Raw genomic sequence first — 20181 nt, 5'->3', positions numbered from 1 at the left:
GTCAGAAAAGTATGACTTTGTGACTTTGGACAAGCCATCTAACTTCTGTTTACCTCAGAATCTTCCTATGTAAAATTGAGGTAATATTAGCTATATAACTTTCTCTTCATGTAAAAATCAAATGAGACAATAATTATCAAGCACTTATCACAGTGCCCAGCACATAGAAGATGCTATGAATATTTATTATTATCTAAAAATTATATGTATATTACCAAGATTCCAAGGACAATGCATATTCTATGTCATGAATAACATTCTAGTTCTTAAAATAAAAAACTAAAAGGGGAAGTATTTCACTCACAGTAGTAATAACCATTATAAATGATATTAGAAGATTCAATGTTACATTGAAAGGCTATAGCTTATGTCTCCAATCAATGCAATAATACTCCTTATGCTTTTCTATGGATTTTACTTAACTCCTCAAAATAAATGGTCCATAAACACTGAATGATTAAACTATGATGATTTTATTTAGTTATCAGAAAGGATTAAGAATTATTTTCCCATTCCTCTAAACCAGAGGATAAAGGTGAGACAAAGGGTGCTGTTTAGGTAACAATAAGGCTAAGCAATGCTTCCTTAAGTAGTTTGAAGTCCAGGAAGTGACCTACCTAGGATTTCTCCTAGCAAACCTCTAGGATTGCTATTATGTTCTTTAGGATGACTAAATGCAAACAGGTTACTTGAGCAACTTACACTGGCTTCAGTCTTTTCCCAGAGAACCCCAAATAGTGGTGATGGAATTGGACTTAGTTGTTATATGTAATTATCTAAACTATACCTTTTAGATTCATTCCTTCCTCCTTATTTCCACTACCACCTTAATGTAGACTGGCATTATCATCTATTTGGAAAAATGGAACAGACCCCCAGTATCTGTTTCTGTCTCTCCTACCACTACTTCCCACACCTAAACTCTATCCTCTATGCCATTTTCAAACTACTCTTCATTATATAGAGATCTGACTGTCTCTTCTCTCAAAAATATTTACTTTCTATTGTCTATCAAATAAAATTCACAACCTCCTCCATAATCTGATACAAGTCTGCCTTTCCTCATAGTATGAATTCCAGTTCAAGCAGGATTAGTCGACATAGAACATAGGATTTATCACCTCTATCTTTTCCTCTGTGTATTCCCTATTTCTTGAATGTTCTCTAGATTAACCTTCAGCCACTCGATTCTATCAATCCTTCAAAGTCCAAAACAATTGCCACCAAGCTCATGAAAATCTCAAAGTCCAAATGACCATCAGTGTGCCAATGTGGAGTTACAGAAGTGAGGAAGGGAAGATAATGGAAAATGACAGAGAATGGGAATCCCAGAGTGATGTCAAAATCTCACAGCATAAAATTATCAATATACTCCAAGGAAAATTAGAGAGCAAAGACTTCCAGCTTGAAGCTAGAGGTCACATTGAACCAGAGGATGTAGGGGATATTTACAAATAACTAGATGTTCTGCAAGTAAAACACATTACACATAAAGAAATTAAGGAGAAGGCTGAGGCCAAATATATTGAGATATATACTAGATACTGAAATCAAAACTGAATGGGAAGAATACATGTAAAGCATGAACATCTAAGCAATGACAGTCTTAATGTGTACTTTTGGAATTTTAATATGGCTATAAATGACCTAGAAATTATTCTAATAAAAATCTGCACAGTATTAACAAAACATACCTATCACTCTAAGGCAGTTATAAAAAAAAAAAAAGATTAATACAATAATGAAGTCAAAAAAGGGGGAGAGTTAAAAAAATTCTTGGAACACATGATCAAACAGGTCAAAAATGTATAAAAATATTTTTGAAATAAATTGGAATCATGTCACTAACCAATAATAAAGGCTGATAACAGGTTTGTGTCTTTGGATTTATCAAATATAAGCAAAAGTAGCACACCTCCAGAGGAAGCCCAAGAAATAATTAAATTCCCTTTATGGAGAGATAGTCACATGAACTCAATTGTTACAGAAGAATTTACAAGAGCAATTCAGGAGCAGGGCACTGCCACCAGAAACTACAGAAGGGTTATCCTTTAGAAAACAAGACTTAGTGATCAACATAGATTATGCAATGAAATGATAGTGAATTTGCAGTACACTGCAGGCTATAAAAATTTGGCACCTATCAAATACTAGCAAGATATAACCTGATGACTAGACTTAAATCTTATGAATTTACTGACTTTCCTGGCCTGACAAATCCCCATTCTATCAATACAAACATGAAAATACCTGGAAACTCAGCCAGCAAACTACTAGAACTGGATCATTATCACAGATCAGGCTTTTGCTCCTAATCCCTAAACATAACATTGATTCAGAAAAATTTAGCATCATTTTAATAGACATCATCACCTACTAATCTACATACTCCTAATCTATAAACTGCATAGGACAAAAAGCTTTTAAATTATAGAGACCTTGAAAGGAGATCAAAATCACATGGGAACAGGATGTGATACATATCATCTCTATTCTCTTACCTGTCTGTAACAGGCGTTATAAAGATAACCTACATAAGGTGAGCTTATATTCTAATACTTTTCTTCAAATGCAAAAACCAGTTACTTTATCCACCTTTAGCAGGACATAACTTGTCCTAGGATGCTTACTTTCAGAATCTCATTGAAAAAGATGAGAATAAGATACTCCTCATAAAGTCCCCATTTTCAGGAAGTCATTATGATATTAGATTTAGTACTGACTCTATAGTAACTCAGAACTTCTGCACTTAAGTCTTTCACCTTCCTAAGTTTCTCCCAATAGCAGAGATCACAAGTGTGTATGTGCATATATATGTACATATGTGTGTGTATAAATATATATATATATCACCATGCCTGTCCATCACTCTTATTAAGGGAAGAGTTATTTTTAGAACTATGTATTTTCAAAGTAAAACCTAAAATGGCCTCAATATAGATTTAGTAATATATGTAAAGCATTTTGCAAATCTTATAGCCCTACTTATATATGAGCAATTACTAATATTGCTATTATCTTCTATAACTAGAGAACTACATAATGAAAATATTCTTTTCATGATCTTAAAACACTTCTGATGTGAACACTAAACTATCTTATTCCCAGGAATTGCTAAAATGAGTCCATTTTATTCCCATAATCAATCATATCAGGTCAGTTTTCCAAGATTATCTTGTTAGCATAGAATGATGTAAAAACAGAAATCTTAAATTAGCTTATCCGAGCTCCATTGTTAATCCATCCATCCCATCTTCGACCTCTAATACCAAACTTGTCTTGATTAGAATATCTTTAGATGAGTTTGGGACCTAGTCAAGTCATATCTGACTCCTTCTTGATCCCTCCCTGGCCTCTCCCCAACTCTTCCCACACTCCTCTTATTCCCTAGATCCTGACACCCCTCCCTGAGATTTTAAAAAGTCATTTCTCCCAAATGCACATTGCTTTATCAATATAACTCTGCCTTGTTAAGTAATATTTGTTTAAATCTATGAGCTATATCACGTAATAAATGGCAAACCTTTGTAATTTGTGATAGATGTCTGTAACATAATTTCTTTATGTCACAAACCATTAATCTATACTATTTTTATATTTTATAATATTCTTATAAAATTATGCTCTTTTGATAAAATATATAAAAGTATATTTCATATTTTTGTTCCATATTGTCACTTCACTTCTGCATTAAAAAATTAAAATATAAGCTTACATTTAATGCTAAGAATATTATATCATATTCCAACTCATTAAAATTGGTAATTCATGAGTAATTAATATAAAATTAATCTATTATTAATCAAATTATTGTCAATTAAGATCTTATTGATCAGTTCTAAATAAATGAACAGTTACTATGCTAAATGATGAAGGCAATGGTGAGATAGTTAGAATCTCCAAAGAAAGATAAGAAAATAACACATTTAAGATCTAAAACAATGATAGGAGTAATAAAATCTGTTAATACCACAGAACTAAACATCATCTCTAAGTAATAACTCCCTAGATTAGACCAAACAGAAATCAATGATTTAATCAAACAGTACAAAATATTGGAATAAAATGAAAAGCTTAAAAAAAGTAGAAACTGTAACAATTTCATAATTACTGGGCCATGATTTTCTCTAAAAGCCTGAAAATTATATTTCAGAGGAAAAAAAGAAATGAAAAATGTCCAGATCTACCAGAATCAGTAAAGATTGAAAGAATTTTGAAATTTCAAACTCTGAAACCCTGAAATTTCAAAAGGATAAATCCCAGAAACTGCCAAAAATCCAGAGCTTCTACCTTAATAAAAATATTTTAAGCATCCAGAAAGAATCCATTCAAAAATCAAGTATCAAGAGTCAGGATCACAAGTTTCTACTAAAAGTCTTAGGCGATCTAATACAATCTTCCAAAAAGCAGCAGTTTTTAACCAATCCTTATAACCAAGAATTCTAAATAAATAAATAAATAAACAGAATATAATTACAAGGTGGGGGACGGGGAGGAGTTATAGGAGGAAGAGAGAGAATAGAATACTTTGAAACATTGTTTTTGTAAAAAGACCAGAACTAAGAGCTTTTACATTGAAATACAAGAATCAAGAGAAATCTGTAAAGTCAAATGTACAATTTGGAACAATTGGAACAGAGATAAATGATGATGCTAATATTCTAACAGATGGAAAAAAACAAGCATCCTTTAATAACTTTAAAGGGCATTGAGGGAATTAAATAAGAAGAATGCAGGAATTAAATTTTAAAGGTCTGGAGAAGAAAAGAGACAATAAAAGGAATAGGCTAATTTAAAGAGGAAGAATAAGATGATACAACTTATTATTTTTCATAATTGAAGTGTATGAGAAATATATACAAAGATAAAGGAAAGAATGTGGAGGTGGAAAGATTAACAGGGAAGGGAGAACAGGAGGGGAAAAAAAGAACAAGGAAAAATTAAGGAAGGAAAAAATAGTTGTAAGCAAAACAAACTTTCTGATTCTAAAAGGGGAAATTAAAGAAGAGAAATTAGACTCTAAGGAGATACTCACAAAAGGGAAATGGATGGACAAAACTCAAATATGAGCACAATAGACTATTAATGTACTACAAGAAAAACAAAAAAAGACATTTGCGGTAGTGGTTTGTATGAACTGATGATGAAGAAAGCAGAACCTGGAGAATAATTTATGCAAGGACAACATTGTAAAGAAAAACTTTTGAAAAGCTCAAGAACTCTGATCAACGAAATGACATATAAAGTACATGTGAAGCATATTGCTTACCTTTTGACAAGAGGTAATCAACAGACATACATTTTGGGACATGGCTACTATGTGAACTTCTGTTTATTTGTTAAAAGGATTTTTTTCTCAGTTCTCTAACTGGAAGAAAGGATGGGGCAGGAGATAAGATAAGGGTCCCTGAAACTTTTTAAAAGCATAGAAGAAAACAAATTGTTTAAATGAAAGCCTAGGCAAGTAAAATAATTTTTAAAACTAGTATATAAAATTTACTATATGGGTTTTTTTTAAGTATTATTAAATGGAGATTCGTAGTTTCCTGCAAACCTTTTAGTATTTTACTTTATATTTTGTTAGGACTGTGTTTAAATTCAGATTTTAAGAAAAATCTACTTATCTCTTTGCTCCAAATGGTGGCGACATGTGATATGCTATTTTAAGATTGTAATAAGTGTTCTACTATTATTATGTAGAATGACCAGAGGGAAACTTGTACCCAAACAGACTTATATGTCTGCCAAAAAGGACAACCTTTAATCAAGAAAAAAAATTAGGCTATGACATCATGGAAGGAGTATCTTCTATATCCAAGCACTTTAACTGGATATACTCTTGTCAGTTCCAAATTATAGCTGGAGAAGTAGTTTATGAGTAATTCATAAAAACACACCAAAGCTATAACTTACATATAAAAAGAATCACCCATCTTTTCAGTGGTTTTAAACACTGTGAGAGAGTTGTTAAAGTATTAGAAGCACAAACATATATACAGTCATTTCAACTTAAATATGACTCAAATAGTCTTTCAATTGTTGGAAACCTTACTCATTAGCAAGTTATTCAAGGTGTGATGTATTTATGTAATGAGGCTAAGTGATTCATAGTAATTAAACATTAAAAACTTCCCCTTAAAGGTAAAGGTTTAAATACATACATATATGTACACATACACACACATATGTATGTATATATATATATATATATATATATATATATATAAACATATCACAGCGACAAAACATTGGCACCTTGCCTTCTCAAATATCAAGATTTTTCTCTCATCTTTTCACATTTTTGTTGTGCCAGTTCAACAAAATTATCTTTGTCCCTCCTCCTTCTAGCTCCTCCATCAATACATTAAATCGTTTAAGAGAAAGTGAGAGACCCTAATTTAGGCTCCACCTCTAACTAAACAATTCTCTCACAAGTCATTTTATTACTCAGTTCCCCCCATACATAAAGAGGAAAAAATCAAAACCCTCTTTCTACCTACCTCCCTGAAGAAAAATATTGTGTGAAAATACTTAGAAGAAGCCCAAGTTAGTACCAATGCATTATATTTCATTAAATTTCTTAGAAGGCAGTTTATTCAAAAGGAACTCTCTCTGGTGGTAATAGTAGGAGTAGTGATAGGAGCTGGGAAATTCAAGTTTCACAAACTAAGCTACAACCAGTCTACTAAAGCAAATCAAGGGTGGAGCTATGAGTTCAGCTATTCTGTTCTAAGCAAACACTACCACCAAACCTGTCTTACCACCTCCACTTTCCAGAGAATCACTGGCTGGCTGAAAAGCAAGCAAATAGCAGGTCTTTCTTTGGGGGGAAATCTGCTTTCAGGTACTACTAGAATTCTGACAAATGGTGAAAGAGAAATTACCATCCAAATCAGGAGAAAAAGAAGATAAAGGCCTCCAAGTTTTTGTTTACTTTTCTGATGGAAGTCTTGGTGCTCCTTTCAGTCTGGTCCAAGCTCCATTTAAGAACCTGTTGGGACATATTGCTCAACGGCATGAAGAGCAAGCCCAAACCATAAGGAGCTTTCCCTAAACTCCCTAGCCCCAACCCTGACTTAAGAATTTACCACATAATTTACCAGACTTAAATCCCAAGCATGCTAAGAGATCCTCAGAGACCACTTCACACTAAATGGGTGGGAAAATCAACAAAGCTACTCAGGAGACTAAAACAACAACCAATTCCTTTCATTTTCAGAGTTTGTTTTCGATTCCTTTCCTAATGCTTGTGACAACAATGGGTTTAAACTCCAAAAACATTCTTTTTTAAACTTTTTTAAATTTTATTTTTAATTGATGGAATGAAACAAGCATTTCCATAACACAGTACAAAAAAAAAAAAAGAAAGAAAGAAAGAAACATGACCTGTAACTCTACTTTGCACAACTTACTATTCTTTTCAAATATAAAACAAAATTATCATATAAATTTCTTTTTTTTTCTTTCTTCCCACTATTACTCCCTCCTACAATAGAGATGGTTACCATTAGACAAGAACAGGTGTAAATACATCTGTTTGCATTTATGCATATATGTAAAATTATTCTAGATATATTGCTACTTATCAGTTCTTTCTTTGGAAAGCATTCTTTATCATATATTGTTGCACTTTACAATATGTCATCAAAATAGCTTATCACAAGGGAAATACACTTATTTTCCAACCTACTTTAACTGGGAATTATATATGATTACAAACTGGGAATTGTACATGATTCCAAATGGTAAGTAGAGCGAGAAGTTACTTTTCTAATAAAAACCAAATTATGTCAATATCTCAAAATGCATACATGTTACTCTTAGCTCCTTATTAATAGGCGTCATCAACAAGAAGTGTTTACAGGATAAACCAAAAAGGAAGACATTTTAGGCAGCCTTTATATGCACCAGAAAACAACATTCATCCTACAAGGATCACAAAATTTGAGAGGTGGAATGCAGTTAAGTGGCCATGTAGTCCAGAGGTGGCACAGGGTCACACATTATGTGGCCCCAGTACTCCAAAGTGCAGCCTGAACCAGATTAAAATGTAATTAGGAAATAGTAAACAAAAGAAATAAAAACACAATAAAAACATAAATAATATTTTGTTTTTTAAAAACTAATTCAATATTCAGCCCCCAGAGACCTTTGTGTACCAATTAGTAGCCTCTATTTCTATTTGAGTTTGACACCAAGCTTGTCTAACCCAGCCATCTATAAAAAAAGAATCCCCACACAATAGCATAGCCCGTCTCGGCTTAAAGACCTCCAAGGAGAGGGAATTCACCATATCCCAAGGCATTTTTATTTTACTTTTAAGCAGCTCTAATTGCTGGAGTTTTTCTGCCATCAAGCCTAAATTAAGTTCTTTGTAATTCCCACCCAGTATTCCTAGTTTTGCCCTCTGGGGTCAAATGTAAAAAAAAAAAAAAAAAAAAAAATCTTACTTTAGAGACCAAATGTGGAGCTAAGCACCCACCCCTCTCTTACTATCTCTACTCTTATACCTCTACTTCCTTTATCTGCTTTTTAAGGGACTTCCTTTCCCATTTGGGAACCTAATATTCTTTAATGCTTGTGGGAATGTATCTGATACTTTTTTTTACTTTTCTGACTACAGAGTTATGGACTTTAAGATGTTTTAACATATGTTTACATTTTTAAAACTATAACTTAAAGAGGAAAATACATAAAAGAAAAGCTAAAAATTTACAAAAAGGAAATCATTCCAAATGGCACAGTTTCAGCTATCAGACATCATATGTTCTGAAGAAAGGAGAGGACCTGTGCCTTTCAACTAATATGACTTATATTTGTGAGTTAAGGAGAGCCCTGGCACATCTTTTATGTATATACTGGAATCATTATGGGTTATTGATTTTTACTTCAAATGCTTTCAGAAACAGGTTTAGATAACTTTGGTTTTATTTTGTTTTGTTTTTTAAGGAAAGAAAAAGGTTGTGAATTGATGATAATTAGCCAAAACTTTCATTTTCTTATAAAGTATTTATAATCTAAATCAATACTTAAATTTTATAAATTTCAAATATGACTCCATAAAAGCATGGAAATTTCCACTAAAAACCCTAGCCTTGTTTTGAAATGAGTGGTCAGAAAGGCATGTTAAACTAAGCATCTTTTTAAAATGTGGTTCAACCACTGAATTATAGCGGACTGCTTGGTTAACTAATGCTGTATATTCAGTAAGTCATGTTAACAAAACATTGCTCTAACAATATGACAATAGTTCTGGATAAACATCAAGCCATATCATGTTTCATACTATTTAAGACCATACCTAAGTTACTTTTATCAGTACTAGCATTACTGACTCTAATCTCAAACAAGAGTTTATTAAGATGCTATTATGTGCCAGGCAATGAGCTGAATAATTTGGACACAAAGACAGGAACAAAACCAATATTGCCCTCAAGAAACTTATATCAAATGGGGAAAAGAACACAGTCATAAATAAGTACACACACATACATACATTATACACACATACATATATGTAACAGTCAAAAATCAATATAAAATAATTGAAAGGAGTATACTAGCACTGGGGGTAAGAGAATTTGTTCAACTTGAGTTCAACTTGAAAGGAAGCTAGGGACTGTAAGAATTGGGACATAGTGGCCATCTTCAGCAATGAGATGAACCAAATCAGTTCCAATGGAGCAGTAATGAACTGAACCAGCTACGCCCAGTGAAAGAACTCTGGGAGATGACTAAGAACCATTACATTGAATTTCCAATCTCTATATTTTTGCCCACCTGCATTTTTGATTTCCTTCACAAGCTAATTGTACAATATTTCAGAGTCCGATTCTTTTTGTACAGCAAAATAACGGTTTGGTCATGAATCCTTATTGTGTATCTAATTTATACTTTAATATAGTTAACATCTACTGGTCATCCTGCCATCTAGGGGAGAAGGTTGGGGAAGGAGGGGAAAAATTGGAACAAAAAGTTTGGCAATTGTCAATGCTGTAAAATTACCCCTACATATAACTTGTAAATAAAAAGCTATGAAAAAGAAATAAATAAAAATAAATATCACAGTTTCCTGCAAAAAAAAAAAAAAAAGAAGAAGAAGAAGAAGAAGAAGAAGAAGAAGAATTGGGACATAGAAAAAGTACATTCCAGGCATGGAGGTCAGCCTGACCACTGAAATAAAAGATAATTGTTTTAAATGAAAACCACACAGTAGTCATTAGTTGACATTTCCCCCCGGGAAGCTAAAAAACTAAAAAATAAAATAAAACAGAATTGTTTATAAGTATCCAAAAAGCACGGATTTAAATTACCTTCCTTTCTTTCTCTTAGAAGGCCTACCTTTTCCAAGGAGAACCAAACAAACTGTGAAATAGATAGACAAAAAGTTAATAATAGCAGAGGTCTAAAATAGCTATAAAATAATTAATTTTCAATTATTTTTTTCAAGGACTGAATACTTATCTTAAAATATGCTGATTGGGACCTCCAGCAACAGTGAACTATGTTACATAGCAAAGCTTAGCAAATGGAAAAATGAAATTGTAAAAATCTCTAAGTTGAAAACTAAGGGAGGGAGGGAATGGCCCATTTCTCTATAACTTCGCCAATATTTGACTCCATCTCTAATTCCTATTTTTGTCAAACCACAACTACTGATAGGTGAAATACAGAATGTAACAAAGGAATAAGTTGCTCCAGGGCTGGCAATGGATTGCTTGCCAAGTTTCAGCAAGAAGCAAAACCAAGCTAATTCCTGAAACTTATTAGAAACCAGCTAAGCTCATCTATGATGACATCAACCTAAACATTTATCTATTTAAAGTTATACGTCTATCCAGTTCTCAGTTCATGAATGAATGACATGCCAAAGGTTTATTTCTGCTTTGGTTGATTAGAATTCATCTTGCCCCACAGAAACAATATTAAATATAGTAGATGGGTTGCCTGAGCCAACCCACAAAACCTATTTAACTGAAACTATATACTAAACCAAAAATATAGCCATAATAGCAGTGTTTCAGTGGAAATAGTCTTTGAGAATATTAACATCAAGGGTATAACTATCATGACTTTCACACCACTGGCCCAAACTATTCTCTTCACCTTCACCAACCTCTTAAGAAAGAGAGAATCCCTTAACTACAAACTATGAGTACCATATTCTTATGTCTTCAAATTACAGAAGGGTAGAAAAGAAGAAATATGGCTCCACAAAATTCTAAAATAAGGAATTTCTTGGGGAAGGGAGGGGCAGAGGAAAGTCTTCTATTTGCCATCTCTGATTTCCTTTTTGACACACTTACTTCCTGCCAGAATAATAATTATTATTATTATTTTTCTTCTTCTTCCTTCTTCTTTCTTCTATTTCTATTTCATCTTGTTCTTCTATTTCTCCTTCTTTCTCTGTCTTTTTCTTTTCTTTTTCTTTTTTTTTTTTTTTTTTGGTGCTTGGTAGTAACGAATTACAGTTATATAACTTCTCAGCAATTCAATTCATTTGTTTTTGACTACTAGGTCCTAGGTACCCCATATAGGCGCTGGGGTTAAAAAAAAAAAAAAAGATACAGTAGAAAAAACTGTTTCTGCTCAAAAAAATTTACAATTTAGTAGCATGACAATACACAAATGCAAATAACTATTAGTTTAAAAATTATTAAGTACATAGAAGAAGTCAGGCAAAGTGGCCTGGGAGAATAAATAATAACAGAAAGAAAACCTATCAGTCAAGAGCTCATGGAAAGGACAATACTTGAAATGGACCTTAAAGGAAGAAGTAAATTTCAATAGATAAAGTTGTAAAAGAATTTATTCCAGATTTGAAGGAGACGGAAAAGAAGAAAAGAAAGTGTGGCAAAACTAAAGGAAGAAAGAATGTGTGAAGAAAAGCTTTTTAAAGGTTAGAGGATGAAAAGTAGGCTGATAATGAAGCAAGGCCACAGTCACTGAGTTTCTTAAAGGTTTCTAATGCTACTCAGAGAAAGGAAAGGTAAGAAATGAAGAAAAGGTTCTTTCCTACATTTATGACAGAACAGAACACTTTCTAACTTTGTAGCTATCATCTGTTAACAGAAAGTATTTGTGTTTAATTTTAATGATATGGAACTAACATTGTCCATTCTATTTGTCTTAAGTTTTACTTCTATGTTGATTATAGATACTGTGTATATTGTTGTTTTGCTTTTTTTTTTTTTTGATATTGCATCACTTTATCTAAGCCTGCCCTTTTTTCTCTAATTTTTTTCATTTTTGTCATTATTTAGAACAAAAGTATATTCCATGCTTTCATATATCATAATTTTCTCAGCCATCCCACAGGCATTAAGAAAATATTTCTCTAGCTTTTTTGCCATTATAAACAATGCTGTGAATACTTTAATATATATTGGTTCTTTCTGTCACCAACTTCCTTAAAATATATATAACCAGGAGTGGGATCTCTGGGTTATGCTTAAGTAGTTTCTTTCACATGCATTCTAAATTGCTTTCTAACATGGCTGAGACCATTCAAAACTCCACCAGCAGTGAATCAGCTGCCTTCTCTTTCCAACATTGGCTTTTTCCATCATTTCCCCTCTTTGTAAATTTGATGGGAGAAAAATGATACCTTGAAGTTGTTCAAATTTTAATTTTTCTGATTACCAATGATTCTGAACACTTCAAATGGTCTTTTAGGGTTTCTATCTCTTCTTTTGAAATCTCTTTAGACCACTTATCTACAGAAGAAATGGTTTTTTCATACTCTCAAAGAATCAAGTGTTCCAGTCTGTTGGCTAGAAATATAGAGTTTTTTAATTAAAAGTTTCAGCTTATATTGTAAAAGAAACCAGGAAGATATTCTACCAACATAAAATAAGATCATTAGTATCATGAACAAGTAAATTGATTTAAATAAAATTCAGAAAACAAGTAATTAAAATACTTTCTTAACTATAATCATAGGTTGAGAAAACTAACTAGGTGATGTTTTTTCAGAAACAAGTCTCAGCAATTCTTCACTTATCTCTCTCAGTAAGTTACTATGATAGTCATCAGTGTGGGAAATGCCATTGCTTTAAGAAGATAGTATGTGTCTATTATAGAACAAAGTTACTGATCTGTATTTAAGACCTTCAAATTGGTGGTTAAAACGCTATCGAAATGACACACTACACTATCCATGCTTATGTAGCATCAGGATATAATGTTACTAAAGTAGCTCTAAAAGTTATCTTAATATTTCCTTTTCAAGATAACATGATGGTTGCTCTAATACCCACTACTCAACTTTTGACCAATTCAAAAGCATATTTGTACAAGATACAATATATAATGTACAAAATACAATATAAACAATGAATGTTTATAGAATGGTCCCTTCAAAAATAAAAAAGTTACAATATAGTTTATTACATCAATCAATATGCATTTATTAAGGCACTGTAGTAAGTACATCACTTCTAAGTAGGAAGTAAGCTAAATGTCTCTGTTTTTTTACAGTCTAAAATGATCACATTTAAAATTATTCTTATATTGTCAAATCCCTGTTATAGTGATAAACATTTTACATAGTTTTATAGAATGAACAATTTCTATCTTCCATTAAAATTTTTTTAAATTTTTTAAAAAATTTAAATATGCTGAGATATTTCAGTGTCTAATATGTTTTTTTAAATCTCTTTCTTGAAAGAAAGGGACCCCCCATGTGTGCAAAAATGTTTGTGGCAGCTTTTTTCATAGTGGCAAGAAACTGGAAACTGAGTGGATGCCCATCAGTTGGAAAATGGCTGAATAAATTATGGTATATGAATGTTATGGAATATTATTGTTCTATAAGAAATGACCAACAGGATGATTTCAGAGAGGTTTGGAGAGATCTACATGAACTGATACTAAGTGAAATAAGCAGAACTAGGAAATCATTGTACACAGCAACATCAATATTATTGAATGATCAATTCTGATGAACATGACTCTTTCCAGCAATGAGATGATTGAGGTCAGTTCCAATGATCTTGTGATGAAGAGAGCTATCTACACCCAGAGAAAGGACTGTGGGAATTGAATGTGGATCACAACATAACATTCTCACTCTTTTTGTTGTTGTTCAATTGCATTTTGTTTTCTTACTCATTTTCTTTTCTTTTTGATCTGATTTTTTTTGTGCAACAAGAGAATTGTATAAATATGTTTACACATATTAGATTGAACATATATAACTTATATTGGATTGCTTGCCATCTAGGGGAAGGAGGGGAAAATCTGAAACACAAAGATATACAAGGGTCAATGTTGAAAAATCATTTGTGCGTATGTTTTGAAAATAAAAAGCTTTTAAAAAAAAAACAAAAATAAAATCTCTTCCTTGTCATTTTTGGTTTTGTCCACATCTTTCTAATGTCCAGATAGATTTATTATTTCTGGACAATTTCCCAATGCCAGATTTTTCTAGGTTGAGTTATTTTTTCCTGCCCTCATGACAAGACATTTAGAGGCACTGTCATATTGGTTACCTTCATTTCTTCCTCTTATGATTATTCTCAAAGAATGTCTTAAATTTAAAGCTTTTGTGAAACTATTCTATAAGACTTCTAAAGGTAGAGAAAAGATACCATCCTGAACCATGAATTCTGTTTGCTAGAAACCTATTTGAAGGACTCCTTCAAAAACAGAGTTCTAAGTATATCTGTCCTTGTATTACATATAGATGTGAAATATCTGCTGTAATATTTTCTGTCTGCTCTAATATATATTCAGTTCACTTATCTAGAAGGTGGCATGCACTACCTTCTACAAATCTCATCCATTCCTTTACATAGTTTGTTCTCTTAAGAATACACACATGGAGGCGGCTAGATGACATAGTGGAAAGAATCCTGGGCCTGGAATCAGGAAGATATTAGTTCAAATTCAGTTTCTAATATTTACAAATCATTTAATCTCTGTCTCATTTCCCTCAATTATAAAATAAAGATGTTAATAAATAAAAATAAAGATAATAATAGTACCTATATCCCAGGGTTATGATAAGGATTAAATGAAATATTTGTAAGGTGCTTGGCACAGGGCTGGCACATAATAGACAGGTAACAAATATTTGGTTCCTTCCTTTCATATGTAATAGAAGAAATATGTCAAAAATAGATCATTGTAAGAGGCAAAAAAGATAGTATTCTTGTCTATAAAATCTTACAATCCAATAGTTCATAGACTTATAGAAACTTGAGCTAGGAGGCACTACAAAGATAATTTAATCCAAATCCTTGATTTTTATAAATGAAGCAACTGAGAATCAAATGGCATGTTCCTAGTCCTATGGGTAGAATAAGCAAAAGAGTCAAAATTTGAATCCAAGTCTCCAACTCCAGATCCATAGTACTTTATTAATATTCTGTTTTCAGGATGATAATGAAAAAAAGGGATAACAAACTTTGCTTATATTACTAGCAGTTATCTGATGGAGGTTAACAAACCCCTAGATGCCTATAAAAAATTGTTGAAATGAAACTTCCATCAATCAATCAAGATTTAAGCTCCCATAGAAACACTAGCAGGTCATTCAAAGGCAAAGATCTAGATAGTTTATTAGCTCATCACAGGCACCAAGGCTTTAGCAACAGTTTACTAAACAATGGGTGAAGAGAGTGGATGAGGAAAAAATTCCCATAGTTTTCACCAACTCATTTGACACATTGGAACTAGTACAATATAAGAGGGACAAGAGATTCAAATATCCATCTGATCTTGTACCCAAAACTGTAGAAAATCCAGCAAATGACTCTCCGGGTTACATGACGAAACAGGTCCTAATGATCTCTCAGATCTCCTCTAGGTTTAAAATTTTATAATCATGTAGTCCACCAGGGCAGAGCAAAGTGCAAATCCCAGTCCCTGTTGTCTGACACCACCTGCTGAAAAACTCTGGTATAACAACAAAGCTTGTTATGATGTAACAATAGAGCTTGCAAGCAGACTGGGTTCCCATATGATTTCTCTAAGGCTAGATCCAGGTGTGCTTGAAACGCAGTAGAACTGTGTTCAACACTAATACCTGATGACACAAGTTCAGAATGTCATCTCAAATCATGTTCATTAAAAAAATAATAATAATAACAAGAGAAAATGTTTGTCATTATACACTTTATAACCTAGTTATTAATATAATTCTAGATCACTAGCATAATAATAATAATTTTATTAATAGTAACCATAATAATAGCTCTCTTTTGTAGCCCTTTAACATAGACAAAGTACTTGACATATATTATCATACTTGATCCTCACAAAAAGGTTTGTGAGGTAAAGATTATAGGTATTACTATTCCCATTTTACAGATGAGAAAATGAGATTGAAAGAGCATAAGTGACTCAACAATAATCACACAGGTCATAAGCATTAGAAGTGTGCTATAATTTGAACCCAGGCCTTTCTAATTCCAGCTCCAGCTTTTTACCACTTTTATCATTTTGCTGTACTTATAATGTAGTAAAGAAACAGACATATTGCCTTTGGTATGCCTTTGAAGATTTAAAATTCAAGTCAAAACTATATTATTGTCCCATTTAAGTCTACTATTTCTTAGCTGCAATTTTTATTACAGAATTTGGTTCAATATAATAAAGAAATTGCCAACAACTGGAAAATACACCATAAGGTTGCAGAAACCATTTAAACATATATAAAATCTCAATTTGTACATCAGCAAAATGAAAGGATTGGATTTGAAATATCTAAAGCCCCTATGAACTATGATTTTATGGCTATCAATTAGAACTTGGAATCATAGACTCATTCAATTAAAAAAGATCTCAAAAGTCATTTAATCCTTGCCTTATCCAAGAATAAATCTCTCTCCCCCACAACATTCCCAATACAAACAAGTCCAGTGAGACAAGGAACTCATTAAACTCACAAAGCCATTATATCTTCAGTTAATTCCAATCATTGAGAAATATTGCCTTGTATATAGCCAAAATTTGCCTCCTTGTAACTTCCCCCACATTGTTCTTAGTTCTGCTTTGTTGAGCCAAACCAAACAACTTTAATCCCTTTTCCAGAGACAGATCTTCATAGATTTGAAAAAAAGATATAATATCTGTCAATGAAGTTCTCTTTTCTCAAGAGGAAACATCCTCAACTCCTTCAACCACTCATATGGCTGCAAGCTGCCCTCAACTGGATATGTTCCAATTTGTTCAAGACCTTTTTAAATTGTATCACTCAGAATTTAACACAATTCTCAAGATGTGGTCTAACCAGTACAGTAGACAAGAAGATTATCATATTGGTTTGTCTGAGCACCATACCTTTAGGGCAATCTAAAAATCCCCTGACGTTTTGAGGCAGTCATATTACTTTACTTGCAATATACTAAAATCCTAAAATCTTTTTCATCTGAGTTATTTCTCAGCTATGTATAATCTATCCTTCTTTAAATCTTAAGTCCACTATTATATTTTATCTGGTTAGATTCCTCCTTTTGTTTCAAACTTTCTAGCTTTTTTGGATAGTCTTTCCAACTTCAGATCATCATAAAATATAATAAGCATGTTATTACCAGCATCACCCACGGCAGACAGGCAAGCAACAAGCACTTATTATTGTTTTAAGTTGTTGGTTATTCCTCATTTTCAAAGAGGACCAACATCAGAGGGTAACATCTTGACTTGTGCATGAATTGGATTTAAGTGAGGCAGAAGTACACAAAGTAGTCATGGACGTCCAGTGGCAAGACAAAAATCAAGACCATCGGCAATGGCCCAGGATGTAGTAGATGACCTCAGTGTCTCATCTGAGCACTGGCTATTAGAAGAAATTGTTCTTATCTACCCATTCCATTGGGGGATGTCTTCACCTGCTTGGGGTAGACATTCCCCTCACTCACCGATGGGTTTGAGGTTTGTTGGTTATGCTTAACCTGATTTATTCCATCTGCTGAAATAGTTTTACCAAGGTATGGTCACTGAACAGTTTCTTGGAGCCACAGGTGAGAGCTGGGTGTATTGGGAGTATGAGGTGTTCAAGGTGGACTAACACCTCTGGTGTGATGTCTTGTTGAGCCTTTTTCAAGATTCTTCATCTACCTTAGAGATCTACCTTTCAATCTTCCATTATAACATCACTTTGATTATGACACTCTCTTGTAAAATAAAATTCAATGACTTTCTGCTCTCTACAGGATCGAGTCTAAATTCCTAAAATTGCATATAAGACCTTCCATAGTATGTTCACAGATTACTTATCCACCATATCCCTGAACATTACTTCACCAGAATTCATAACTCTAAGCAAATCAATCTATAACGCAGCAAGCATTAATAAGCATGTATACATCAGGTATCATGCTAGGCACTGTCTATACAAAAATAAAGAATAAAACAATCTTTTTCTTAAATTTACATTGTAATCAACTGAAACAACAAATTCATATAAACATATGCAGAAGAAATATAGAGAGTAAATATACATAAAGAGAAAAGGATTTCTACCCAGAGGAGTATCAGAAAAAACATGTAAAAATATAGTGCCTATTAAATATGTAATAAAATTAGCATATAATATTTTTCTTCCTTCCTCCCCAATCCTGCCCTAGAAATGGTTATATTAGACAACCACATATATGTATATATGTATGTATATGTATTGTGTACATATGTATATGTGTGTATATATGTAAAAATCATAGTTTTAATTCTTTCTCTGTATACCTCTGTATAGGTAGCATCTTTCTTCGTATGTCCTTTGTAGCTAATTTGGGTATTTATAATCAAAATAACTTAAAGTTGTTCTTAAAACAATAATGTTGTTACTGTATACAAGGTTCTCTTGGATCTGCTCATTCCCTCTTCATTATTTCATGCATGTTTCAATTTCACATGTGATTTTTTAATTGTGAGTGGGGATAAGTAGGCGATAAGAGAAACTAAAACTCAAAAATCTTAAAAACAAATATAAAAAAATTGTTTTGAATATAACAGGAAAAAAAATGTTAAATAAATATAATTAAGTCTATCCGTGTTTTTCTAAAATCATCAAGCTCATCATTTTTTATAACACAGTAGTATTCCAAAACAATCACATTCATTCAACCATTCTTCAATTGATAGGGCATCCCCATAATTTTCAGTTCTTTGCCACCACAAATGTTTGTTTTATTCCATAAATTAAAATTTAAATAAATAAAAAAAATTTAAAAATATATATAGTGCCTGCTCTGGCAGGGGTCCTCAAACTTTTTAAATAGAGGGCCAGTTCACTGTCCCTCAGACTGTTGGAGGGCCTGACTATAGTAAAAACAAAAATTTTGTTTTGTGGGCTTTTAAATAAAGAAACTTCCTAGCCCTGGGTGAGGGAGATAATCGTCCTCAGCTGCTGCATTTGGCCCGCTGGCCGTAGTTTGAGGACCCTTGAGAGCATAGAGAGAGACTCTGAGATGAAAGTGGAAAGTGATAGGATGTGGAGAGAATGAGAAGAATTCCCACACAAAAGTGTGAGAATGGAGGTTGAAAGACTTGTGTGAAGAACAAAGAGAAGATTCATTTGACTTAATTTACATCTTTAAAGTTGTCTTGCATTTTCCTAATTCTACTTCATTCATATTGCTTTCCCAATTCTACTTGAAATGCCTTCCTCTCTACCCACCCAAAAATCTATTGTTCTTCAAAGCCCCAATCTCAATACATCTCTTTGAAGTGGGATCTTAACTTTTCATCTCCATAATATTTACTGTCAGAAGGATTTAGCACTAGCTCAATCATAAGACTGCCTTGTATTATAGTTATTGACATGTATCATTCCTTCTCAAACTGATTTGCTCCTAAAGAGTATGGATATGTTCTTTTTTTTTTAAATCCTGCATCCACTGTTAATCAAACTCTTGGCAAAGCACAAGCATCACAGATGCTCAATAAATATTTGGTTTTGATTGAAATCAGTTATTTTTAAGCTGAGTTTTGAGAGGGTATAAAAATGACTTACAGTAGAGCTAAAAAGTAACCAATAATGGGCATAAAGTTTAGCTTGAATAGCAATTCAGAAGTAAAAGGGGGAGATAAAGAAGAAAAAGAATGAAAACAAGGATTTGCTTGACTACAAAATGGGTAAAGGTGGGCAAGGTGATAGAATATCTAAAGATCCAGAGGAGACACATTCATGAGAAGTGTAAAGAAGATGTAAAGGTCTGCCTTGCCAGCAATGCTCCC

The 20181-nt window shown here is 32.7% G+C and overlaps 1 protein-coding gene across 14 annotated transcripts in view; it reads right to left on the bottom strand.

The window, feature by feature from the left end:
* The window catches only part of LMO7 (LIM domain 7), a 229116-nt gene that overhangs the window by 150634 nt on the left and 58301 nt on the right, over nucleotides 1-20181 (bottom strand). The gene's annotated exons all lie outside the window — the stretch shown is intronic.

This window comes from Sarcophilus harrisii, chromosome 3 (genome assembly GCF_902635505.1).
Source record: "Sarcophilus harrisii chromosome 3, mSarHar1.11, whole genome shotgun sequence".
In the NCBI taxonomy this organism is placed as follows: Eukaryota; Metazoa; Chordata; class Mammalia; order Dasyuromorphia; family Dasyuridae; genus Sarcophilus; species Sarcophilus harrisii.
This window is presented reverse-complemented; position numbering and strand designations above follow the sequence as displayed.